The following is a 12,064-nucleotide window of genomic DNA, read 5'->3' as shown; positions in this document are numbered from 1 at the left end:
ATGCCCTTTCTCCTTGTACTCGCCAATGAAATCTAAATCCTGCTGTTACCGAGGCCAGAAGCAGTGATTATTATTATTAATGGGCTGCTGAGAAGAGATTTGCAGAGGCTATATGGGTCTTATTTCCTAAATCTGCTTATATGGCCACAATCCTGCCCCCAATTGGATACCCAAATACTTACATTTACAAGTTATATCTTAATATTCTCCTCAAAATCAAGATATAGCTATTTAATTTTAGAAATCTTTTCAATTTATAAAAGGTGAGAAGAAACTCACTTATGGCTCCTACAACCAACGCATATTATAGCCACCTTTAACCTCATTTTGTTAATCTCATTTCTTTGAGGAATATTTTCCAAATAAAAACTTTTAATTTTCAACATAGAAATGTCTTAACTCAGCTCTTCTCCTCCTAATCTGACAGTCCAAATTAATTTTGGCTTTTTAGTCCGTTCTCTTTGACCTACTCTTCAGAACCTACTGGGACTGTATTTCCTTAATCACGTTTGTTCTCTTTTTATACAGTGCTTCTCTTTTTGTACAATAGTAGGCAGAAATTCAGCTCCATCTGATCTTCAGATTGTTTTCCCTGAGTTTCTTTTCTCAGTGCAAAAGTGGAGGATCTTTTTACTTTCTTCACTGAGAATAACACTTTATTGTAGAAGGTCAAATCCTTATGTCTCTTTCTAAACTCTTTACTGATTTATTCACTCAGATCCTGCTTTAGCCATAATGCCAGAGAACATAGGTCCTAATAAATTTGTGGCCTTATATTTATCCTTTTATTTCTTTTCTTTCCTCATCACTGCATCTTTATGTTTTGTAATTAGTGTAATCTGGCAATAATATCCCTAGGAGGCTGCCAACACTAGCTGAGGAAAATAGGAAGTGTGCCTTATTACTGAGACCTCATTCTTGAAATGCAGATTCGACAGATCTTTTCCTACACTCTACACAGTGAACTCCTTCTCTTGAGGTTTCCTGACCCACCCTTTTATCATTGCATCTTTCATGAGTCTCAATTTTCTTACCATACGTTCTCTCCCCTCCCTTTATTTCATACTTGGTTTTATTTGCCAAATACAGTTATCAGCGTCTGTGTCCAAAGGACTCGCTTTTTCTTTCTTTGGTACATTTTTCATCAGTTAACTTAGTGAGTATGTCTGTTCGTTGGCCCTTAAGCCCCATTAGCAACTGTGAATTTTTGTTCATGACACAATTTTCCTTTTCAGCATTAGCAGCCTTTTGTGCCATATACTTCACTAGTCCTTCAGATAAAGGCCATCCTCCTCCTATTACAGGCTCCACTTTTCTTGCCTAAATATTGATTCATGCTTTTAGGGAAGGTAATTGAATATCTGTAGAGCTGGATTTTAATGGAGTGCATAAGCATGGGATGGGAGCCTGATGGAAGTGGGATTTACATCTGCCCTCTTGAAGCCACTTTTCTCGGCTTCTGCACTTAGGTGATCTTGCTTTCCCCAAAATGGGCTCTTGTTTACTGACAAGAGTACACTAAATTAAGTTTTATCTTTAGAAACATTGCCTATCATCAGAAAAACTGGTTTATTTGTGAAAGGGACTGTGTCCTCCACAACAAATTCAATTTCTGTTGCTTGCTATAAAAGCCAACAAAAAGGCTATGGCTACACTTGCACTTCAAAGCGCTACCGCGGCAGCGCTTTGAAGCGCTAAGTGTAGTCAAAGCGCCAGCGCTGGGAGAGAGCTCTCCCAGCGCTGTCCGTACTCCACCTCCCTGTGGGGAATAACGTACAGCGCTGGGAGCCGCGCTCCCAGCGCTGGGGCTTTGACCACACTGGCACTTTGCAGCACCGCAATTTGCAGCGCTGGAGAGGGTGTGTTTTCACACCCTGCTGCAGCGCTGCAAATTTGCAAGTGTAGCCAAGGCCATAGTAACAGCCCAAAAACTCGCATAAAAATGCCAACTATTCCCTAATGCTGGGAGCTGTCAATGTGAAACCATTACAGTAAACCCTTTCGGAGTCTTGGAAAATGTCAAGAGGATGAATGATACAACTGGAACTTCAGGATTTTGAATTCCTCCCACTTCTAACCCACACAACACCCAACAGCAAGCCCATTTTCTCTTGGCAGCAATAAAGTATAAAATACTATATCATACCAAAATTAAAACAAAAAGTAGAACCAACTGAATACAAAAAATAGCAACAGCACACACTTGCTTCCTGGACTTGAAATGGAAATCAAGTTCACTACCATAATTATAGTCAACTGTGGCAGTTTATTCAGAAATGCCACAGAGAACATCAGTACCAAAGTGCTTCTTTATATAATGCATTAACATTGGCGTTTTGTTAAAAAGGTAATTTTAGTGCTCATGAATGGTGTCAGACTGAAAGGATTTGACAATGAAATAGACTGTTTGGTTCTTGTACCAGAACAGCATAGACAGCAACAGTGTGAGCTCCTCCTTTGGTAGCCATCCACTGAATCCAATTCTGACCTAGAGAAATGAGGGTAGTTCCATTTCCACGGCCACTCAATTCTCAGTTCCGCCATTCCGTCAGCCAGCCATTTAATGCCAAATGTGCTGTTAAGTTTGTATAACACAGACATTATCCCACTAGGAAATTGATGGACCAGATAACATTGTTTGAAACATGAGCCTAAGTGCAAAACTGAAGACTTAAAAAAAAAAAAGTCACTGAACTGTACATTGTAACAAATGCCATTAATTTATTTTTACTGGGCAAATATTGAAAGCCACTAACCTTAGTTATACTACAACTGTAAGGGATATGTAGGCTTGCAACACTAATCTTGAAACTCCATATTTACTTTGCATCATGTACACGCTGGGGGTTATTAAAAGCAAATGGTTTATCCTGAGAAAGAATCTTTTATGCATAATGATAAGATTTTAAAAACTGATTCTTAAAGAAGGAACCAAACATTGAAGTTTGGATCTCATACCATACTTCCCCAACATTAGATAGTGTTTGAAACATGGTTTTGAAATGAGCAGATCCCTTTTAAAATGTCTTGGACTATAAATCTCTCCTTATAGATAAAAGCCAATGCATAAATGAGATTTTCCCAACATTTCATAAACTAACTCTGATAAAACCCAGAGGAAAGCTGAAGTCTAAAGCTGCATAAGAAAATATGGTGCCCCTCTCTTCACAGACTTTCCAAAGCTCATGCCACTTGCACAAATTTATTAGGAAACAGAAGACCTAGAAGGTTTAACTCAATATTAAATTCTGCGTCAAAACAGTGTCAAAACAGAGAGTGCAAAGACCCCCTACATAGCTACCCCATCAGTCCACTTCACTTCCTCAAAGGGATTCAGTGGTGCATAGAGATTTCCACATGGGTGAATTTCACCTTTATTTTTGTATAATCACAGATCATACTCCAGTAACTCAGCAACAATTATCCTTGACCTGGCACTTTCAGTTCCATTTCCAGCAACACAAAGTGCCGGATTGCAGGAGCAACCTTGAGAACAAATAGAATATATTTATTCACTTCAGATCTTAATTCTCCTTGAGGCATAGCCAAAGAAAGCATACATATGTACATTTTAAAACCTTATTACCATATTCTGTAACATCACCTCTGTAGAATTAAAAAAACAACTATATTCTTAGTCTTTAATTCTTTGAGGTACAGCTGAAAATGCTCTATAAGGCCTTTCCTGTCCAGATCTCTCCAGAGCTAGCCATATCCAGTGCAGCAGTCTTAAGACTGAGTTTTCAAACAATTTTATATCAATTGCAGGAGCTAAGCACTATTGTGACATACAGAACATCCTTTTTTCCCCCCCCATACTAGAGCTAATTGAAAAAATGAGGGATGAGGGAAAGAGATTGACAAAATATTTCCCATTTTTCATTGAAATTTCAGGTCCATGAAGTGTGACATCACTTTCCAAAATCAACAAACTCCTTGTACTACTCAGGGATACACAATTTAAAAATACAGAAACCACACTCCTATATCAGCTTACTAGCATTGCTCTGAACTACCATGAAGAATAACCAAGCTTTATTTCCATTCCATGCTACACTCTTGCACCTTGAACCTATATGTCTAAGAGTTGTGCCTGGGCAGCACTGGGGAAGCAACCTGAATAGACAACAGGAAAAGAAACAGTTCAACTATAATTCCAAATTTTTTATGTACATGAGGCCTAGAGATACAACATTATAACTGCTAAAACATGGGAAATGGTTAGAAGCAACATTCTAGGGCTGTCAAAATGTTGACACACTGAGGGTCATATTACCAAGAGAGAAGATGGCTGCCTGACTCCTGGTCTCCTCCACCCCCATGTGGCTCCCACATATCTAAGCCATAATTTTGTCAGGAATTTACAAATTAGAGGAGGGAGATCCTCTATTGTAGTGTTGTTATGGATCCTGCTGGGAAAACAGAAATGCCCAACGACCCAAGCCTGAGTATCCAAAGAAAGGTACGGCCAAGGAAATCCAACAGTCTCTCACATAGGACTTTGCACCTATGAAGGACTTTCTAACTACCAAATTTTTATCTTTTATCTCAAGATATATATGAGCTCTCTAAAAATGTGGGAGAAGTCAAAGCTCCATTGACCTATTTAGATAACAAACTACAAAAACCTGCCACACAACTGAAGGAGGTTAAAATAGAATGCTTCCTTAAGGCAAAGACTAACCAGTCTTGAAAAGAAACAGGAAGATCTTGAAAACAGATGACGCAGGAATAAATTGCAGTTCCTGGGGGCATCCTGGAAGGGGTGGAAGGAAAAAACATGATTAACTTTCCCCAGAATACATTATTTGAGGTACTGGATTTGGATCCCGGTTTGCCTTCCCTGGAAACTGAAAGGGCTCAAGGGACAGGGGCCAAGAGGAAAGAACAACAACCACCCCAGACCTATCATCTGTAAATTGCTAAAATTTAATGAGAAAGTTAAACTGATGTGTTAGACAAAAGGGAATTCTTAAGTATCAGGATTTAAAATTTTCTTTGTATCCAGACTTCTCTGCAAGTTTAAGCAAGAAGACAGCAACATTTAATGGCATCAAACAGGCTCCCAGGGGATTATTAAATACAGCCACAAATATTCTGCGATTTTCATAATGAAGATGACAGACTCAGTGAAATACTTAAATAGCAAATCAGATGCTTGGCAAGCACTATAGAAATTGAGACCAGATCCCACTCTGGTAACAGCATGATCCTCTCATAAGGGAAAAGAAATTGCCAAGTATAAGTCCTGAAAAAAGGAAAATCAGGCAGCCCATGCACCCTTCCAGAGAGACAAGGTGGGTGAGACAGTATCTTTTATTGGACCAACTTCTGTTGATGAGAGAAACTGTCAAGCTTACATAGAGCTGACCTGAAGAACAAAAACTTGCCTCTCTCACCAACAGAGGTTGGTCCAATAAAAGGTATTACCTCACTACCTTGTGTCTCTAATATCCTGGCACTCACACGCCTACAACAACACTGCATATAACATATGGCATTATTTCTGACAGAGCTGATGTCTCAGTGGTACTAGGAGGACATTGGAACATGGTCATGGATGAGATCATAGACAAATCTCAGTGTTATAGGGGAAAAGCTCAGCCCTTTGCAAACCACTCATTATCCCAACTGAAGGACATCCTACAAAGCATGACTACACATATTCTCCATGGTTCATGCTTCCTATTCCAGATTAAATTTTTCATGATATCTACAGTTCTATCTCCTGCATGCCTTGAGGCAGAAGTTGGTAGACTCATAGACTTTAAGGTCAGAAGGGACCATCGTGATCATCCAGGTAGTATCATTATCTCTGATCATGGTCCAGTTTTTCTTCATATAGACACTGGTCATAGTACTACAAAAGCCTCAAGATGGAAGTTAAACACACTTCTACTCAGAGACCCTAAATTTCTTCAGATGATTGAAACATCCATTACCAACTTATTGCAGGAAATACAAATGCCATCTCCTCTACTATAATTTTATTGGGAACACTGAAGGCTACCTTAATATTTGCATCTGGAAGGACAGAAGGAAGGAAAGAAAGCAGAGAATACTTAGATGTTGCACTCGCTCATTACCTCAAAATACAAATAAAATGGATGTATAGTCCACCCAGACTCATTTCATGCTTAATAGAATTAAACAGAAGCATTATGAATTAGGGCAAACTCCTAGTAAGGAAAATTAAAATGGCTCCCTGTAATAACACTATATCCCCTTTGCTACAGAACAGTCTTTCTGTACTAGAACCTTATAAAATAAATATACAATTTGAAGACTTATGAATCCCTTGACATATCTCACAGTGAATTAAATTCCAACCTATTTGACAATTTATAAATACATTGTCGCTATCTATCCACTACAGGTGAAGCAAGCAATTGATTTGCTCAACGTGAGCCAAGAGCCTGGATGTGATGGCTTTCCAGCAGCATTTTATAAGACATTTGTCAACCAGTTAGTACTGATACTGTCAGAAGTCTAATGAAATATTTACAAAAGAACTAAAATCATAGGATATGAGGAAAGTGATGATTACCCTAATTTAAAAAATACAAGGTCAGTCTTCATTGTGGCAATTGCGCCCAATTTCTCTGTTGAACACAGATTATAAAATTCTGACAAAGATTCTCATTTCACACTTAAACAACATTGTTCCACCAATCATTCATGCAGACCAGGAGGGTTTTATTTGCCTCATATTAGGATCAGACAATACTCGGAACACTTAATTTGTGACTTGCAAACAACTGGGGCTCCAGCTGCTTTCCTAAAGTTAGATACTGAAAAGATCTTTGATCAAATGGAAGGGCCATACCTCTAAGCAAACCTGAGAAAATTAGGATTTGGACCTAAATATCTGACCTAGATAGATATTATTTACAAATCACCCGTGCCTTTGTTTTGACTACTGGTATTTTCTTCTCCACTTTTCAGTTACATCAAGGGTGCCCTCCATTGCCTCTACTATTAGATATAGCCATGGAACCACAAGCAGCATAAATCAGACAGAAAGAATTACCATCGCAATAAAGACTACAAGATTAGTCTACAGACAGATGATATTCTTCTCACTCTCAAAAATCCTTCCTCTTCGATTCCACCACTATCAACTGCAGTAAACTATTTTGGTAAGATATTACAAAATCCTAAAGCAACCAGGGTATGGCCCCCCGCTATGTCAAGCCTCTGTGTTTCAGACATTCTAGAAGGTCCACCTTGTTTGAGTAATGCCAGAAAATAGATTGTTGCAGCATTTATAGTGGCCAAAAGGGTCATTTTCCAAAAATGGAAGTCTGCTACTTCCCCCACACCCTTTGACTGACTGAGCTAACCAACACTAACCTCATGGAAAAACTGACAAGATATAGGGGCACAAAATCCAACTATGAAGACACTTGACCTGGTCCTTCATTACAGCATTACAAACTGACTTCAGATAGATTGGACTTCAGATGCTTCATGGCGGGGGGGGGGGGGGGGGGAACAGGGGTTACTTATCGTATAATCTTCAGTAATATTTATCTATGAATATTTTGTACTGTGGTATTGTTAAATACATATTCCTGTTCTGCTTTCTTTGTTGCTGTATTTGAATGTCTGCATGGATAAATTAAAACTTCTGAAAAATAAAACTGAAAAATGTTAACACACTGGGCAGTTGCCTACAGCTTTACTTTCTTCAGAACCATCTTTGCAGTGTAATTTTCTTCATCCTTTTTATAAAATTTCTACTGCCACCTGCAGCTTTTCACTGGCTTTATAACTAACAATTGAATCATAAAACATGGTTTTATGTACTTGCTAAAGATACCGGGTTCTCTCATTTGAGCCAGCCACATTCACTGTTACAACAGCCAACACATGCAGGTTTTTTTCACTTGTGGCTTAAACAGGTTTTTGCTTGGAACACATTGATGGCAAGAAATAAAGTTGTCTGGAGTTGTGGGGTGTTTGTTTGTTTTAAACTAACATGTCACTTTCTCAGCACAATAGCTGCCACCTGCTTAAAAGCTCAGAAATGTCAGTTGTTAATAAAATATACTTTCAGATATCTATTTACACTTTTATTTATGGTAAAAAATGTCTTCACTTCTGGACTGAGCGAAGTGAAGAGAAGAGTTTTTATTTGTTTGTTTGTTTTTTAAGCACAGCAACTAATAAAATGAAACCCAACACCCTCAATTTCTCCTGGAAAGGTTACAGGCAAATAGGCTACTTTGACAAATTTTATGGGACTGGCCTCAGATCCAAAACTTCGTTAAGCTACAGGCAAAAAATCTTCAACACAGTAAAAATTCAACATAGTATAATTGTGATGTTGCACTCCATATGCTTTATAGACCTGCCTTTTTCCTGGACCAATATAAAGGAACCTTTTCATCACCTTCCATTATCACAATGTAGTCTATTATTTCTGTTTAACCATGTAGTACTTCTGATGTAAACACAAGAACACTAAGCTCATATTATCATGCCAGACAGTGTATAAATAAAAATCAAAGAGAAAGTAATTTTGTTCTATTATATTAATGACAGTGCTTTGGATTAAATGCTTGTTCCTAGTATAAAGAAAAACAAAAGGTAATTTTCTACTTTCTGTGCATCTACAAAAATAATATAGATACCATCACACAGAAATGTTGTAACATTTTCCAATATATTAGTGTATGTCCGTTTGTTCTATATCAGACTTATAAATACAGTTACCACCCCGCTCTGACTCCCAAAATCCAGAAAACCAAAAGGTATACCATAAAATTACATAATCACCCTCACACGTAATCATGTCAAATCACTCAAACACAATGTCCCTATCCAACGTAAATAAAAAATTATCAGTCACAGTAACCAAGAAGAGTCAATACTGTGCAAGGCTTATACCTAAACCTTAGAAGGCAGGCAAGTATTTCCTCTATTTTACAAATGAGGTAACTGAGAAGTTGCACAAGGTCATTTCTGGCTAAGAATAGAACCCACATATCTATAATGGCAGACCCAAGTCTAATCCACTTAACCACCCTGCACTACGGAATCAATGTGCCATATCTAAGGGTACGTCTACACTATGGGATTATTCCAATTTTACATAAACCGGTTTTGTAAAACAGATTGTATAAAGTCGAGTGCACGCGGCCACACTAAGCACATTAATTCGGTGGTGTACGTCCATGGTCAGAGGCTAGCATCGATTTCTGGAGCATTGCACTGTGGGTAGCTATTCCATAGCTATCTCATAGTTCCCGCAGTCCCCCCCCCCTTGGAATTCTGGGTTGAGATCCCAGTGCCTGATGGGGCAAAAATCATTGTCACGGGTGGTTCTGGGTAAATGTCGTCAGTCATTCCTTCCTCCGGGAAAGCAACAGCAGACAATCATTTTGCGCCCTTTTTCCCTGGATTGCCCTGGCAGATGCCATAGCAAGGCAACCATAGAGCCTGTTTTGCCTTTTGTCACTGTCACCGTATGTGTACTGGATGCCGCTGACAGAGGCGATACAGCAGCGCTACACAGCAGCATTCATTTGCTTTTGCATGATAGCAGAGACGGTTATCAGTTGTTCTGTACCATCTGCTGCCATCGTAAATTGGCAATGAGATAACGGTTATCTGTCGTTCTGTACTGTCTGCTGCTGTCATGGGTGCCCCTGGCTGAGGTCGACCAGGGGCACAAAGTCAAAAATGGGAATGACTCCCCAAGTCAATCCCTCCTTTATGGTATCTAAAAATAGAATCAGTCCTGCCTAGAATATGGGGCTAGTGTACTAGAGAACCAGTGTATCAGAGAACCAGAGAGCACAGCTGCTCCGTGTCAGACCCCGCAGAAATGATGAGCTGCATGCCATTCACGGGAGGTGCCCCTGCAACAACCCCACCCATTGCTTCCCTCCTTCCCCAACCTTCCTGGGCTTCCGTGGCAGTGTCCCCCCCATTTGTGTCACGAAGTAATAAAGAATGCAGGAATAAGAAACAGTGACTTGTTAGTGAGATAAAACGAGGGGAAGGCAGCCTCCAGCTGCTATGATAGTCCAGGCAGGACATCAAGCGGTGTGCGGGAGAGGAGCTCAGCATCCCACTGCTATGATAGTCCAGGCAGTACAGAAGCTTTTCTTTACACATGAAAGGGAGGGGTCTGATGAAGCTCAGCCCCCAGTTGCTATGATGAGGACGGTTACCAGCCGTTCTGTACCATCTACTGGGAATGACCAGGAATCATTCCTATTTTTACCCAGGCGCCCCCGCCCAGCTTCACCTGAGGCCAGCCAGGAGCACTCACAGGCTGATGACGAGAACGGATACCAGTCCTACTGTACTGTACCGTCTGCCACCGGGGAGAGGATGCTGCTGTTTAGCTCTCCAGCACCCCGTCTACCAGCAGCATGCAGTAGACATAGAGTGACATTGAAAAAAGGCGAGAAACGATTTTTTTCCCTTTTCTTTCCGGGGGGGGGGGTTTGAAGGGTGTAAATTGACGACATACACCCTGAAACACCCGGGAAAATGTTTTTGACCCTTCAGGCACTTGGAGCCCAGCCAAGAATGCAAATGCTTTTCGGAGACTGCGGGGACTGTGGGATAGCTGGAGTCCTCAGTACCCCCTCCCTCCCTCCATGAACGTCTATTTGATTCTTTGGCTTTCCGTTACGCTTGTCATGCAGCACTGTGCTGAGTCCCTGCTGTGGCCTCTGGAGATTTTTTCAAGTGCTTTGTCATTTCGTCTTCTGTAACGGAGCTCAGATAGAACAGATTTGCCTCCCCATACAGCGATCAGATCCAGTATCTCCCGTACGGTCCATGCTGGAGCTTTTTTTGGATTTGGGACTGCATAGCCACCTGTGCTGATCAGAGCTCCACGCTGGGCAAACAGGAAATGAAATTCAAAAGTTCGCGGGGCTTTTCCTGTCTACCTGGCCAGTGCATCCGAGTTCAGATTGCTGTCCAGAGCAGTCACAATGGTGCACTGTGGGATACCGCCTGGAGGCCAATACCGCCGATTTGCGGCCACATTAACCCTAATCCGATATGGTAATACCGATTTCAGCGCTACTCCTCTCATCGGGGAGGAGTACAGAAACCGGTTTAAAGAGCCCTTTATATCGATATAAAGGGCCTCATTGTGTGGACGGGTGCAGCGTTAAATCGGTTTAACATTGCTAAAATCAGTTTGAACGCGTAGTGTAGACCAGGCCTAAGAGCAACCACACTAAGGGTAGGTCCATACTTACCCGCCGGGTTGACGCGGAGAGTTCGACTTCTCGGAGTTCGAACTATCGCGTCTAACCTAGACGTGATAGTTTGAACTCCGAACGCGCTCCCGTCGACTCCGGAACTCCACCACCGCGAACGGCAGTGGCAGAGTCGACGGGGGAGCCGCGGAGTTCAATCCCGCGGCGTCTGGACAGGTAGGAAATTCGAACTAAGGTAGTTCGACTTCAGCTACGCTATTCGCGTAGCTGAAGTCGCGTACCTTAGTTCGACCCCCCGCCCCCCGTAGTGTAGACCAGGCCTAAGGAACAGAACCCAGGTATCCTGATTCCCAATAGTCCATTTTTTGTATAGCAAGTAGTTGTCACAGCCATTGCCAATTTTAATGAAAGCTACAGCATGAAAGATGTGCAGACACTCTGTGAATCACATTTTAAGATGGCATCTTGACAAGGAGAGGGGCATGAAATAGCCAAAAAATCCACATTTATACAATTTCAATTGCACCTGCTACTAAAGCCTGCAGAGACTGCTTTCTAGATAATCAGAAATAGAGGAGAAACTGTTTGATATTCTGTTTCAAAATTTATTCTCTTCTTTCAGTTCATCCAAAATCTTATTTGAAGGGCAGGTGCCCGTTTGTTTGCTGAATTAATGAGACTGGTGTCATTACATCAGGATTTGTACTATATATAATATTTAAAAAGAGAGGTGACTGAAAAAAAGTACAGAAGAATTTGGCATTAATCAGTGTCCAAAAAAAATAATGCTTTTGTTTTTACCATGCTACAAAGCTTTCATGATGTGCAACTCATTTGTAGTCTATGAGCTTTTAGGTCAATCAAACACCTAC

General features: G+C 40.7%; 1 protein-coding gene and 1 long non-coding RNA gene across 14 annotated transcripts in view; one reads left to right on the top strand and one right to left on the bottom strand.

The window, feature by feature from the left end:
- Nucleotides 1–7,019, top strand: part of LOC120368757 — a 34,682-nt gene extending 27,663 nt beyond the window's left edge. Inside the window, exon 3 of the long non-coding RNA XR_005582767.1 lies at nucleotides 6,946–7,019. This is a non-coding gene — a long non-coding RNA (uncharacterized LOC120368757). The remainder of the gene's footprint in view (nucleotides 1–6,945) is intronic.
- Nucleotides 1–12,064, bottom strand: part of SGMS1 (sphingomyelin synthase 1) — a 195,888-nt gene that overhangs the window by 109,765 nt on the left and 74,059 nt on the right. The gene's annotated exons all lie outside the window — the stretch shown is intronic.

Source organism: Mauremys reevesii, linkage group 7, assembly GCF_016161935.1.
Source record: "Mauremys reevesii isolate NIE-2019 linkage group 7, ASM1616193v1, whole genome shotgun sequence".
Taxonomy (NCBI): Eukaryota; Metazoa; Chordata; order Testudines; family Geoemydidae; genus Mauremys; species Mauremys reevesii.
Note: the sequence above shows the minus strand (reverse complement) of the source record. Positions and strands in the feature narration are given on the sequence as shown.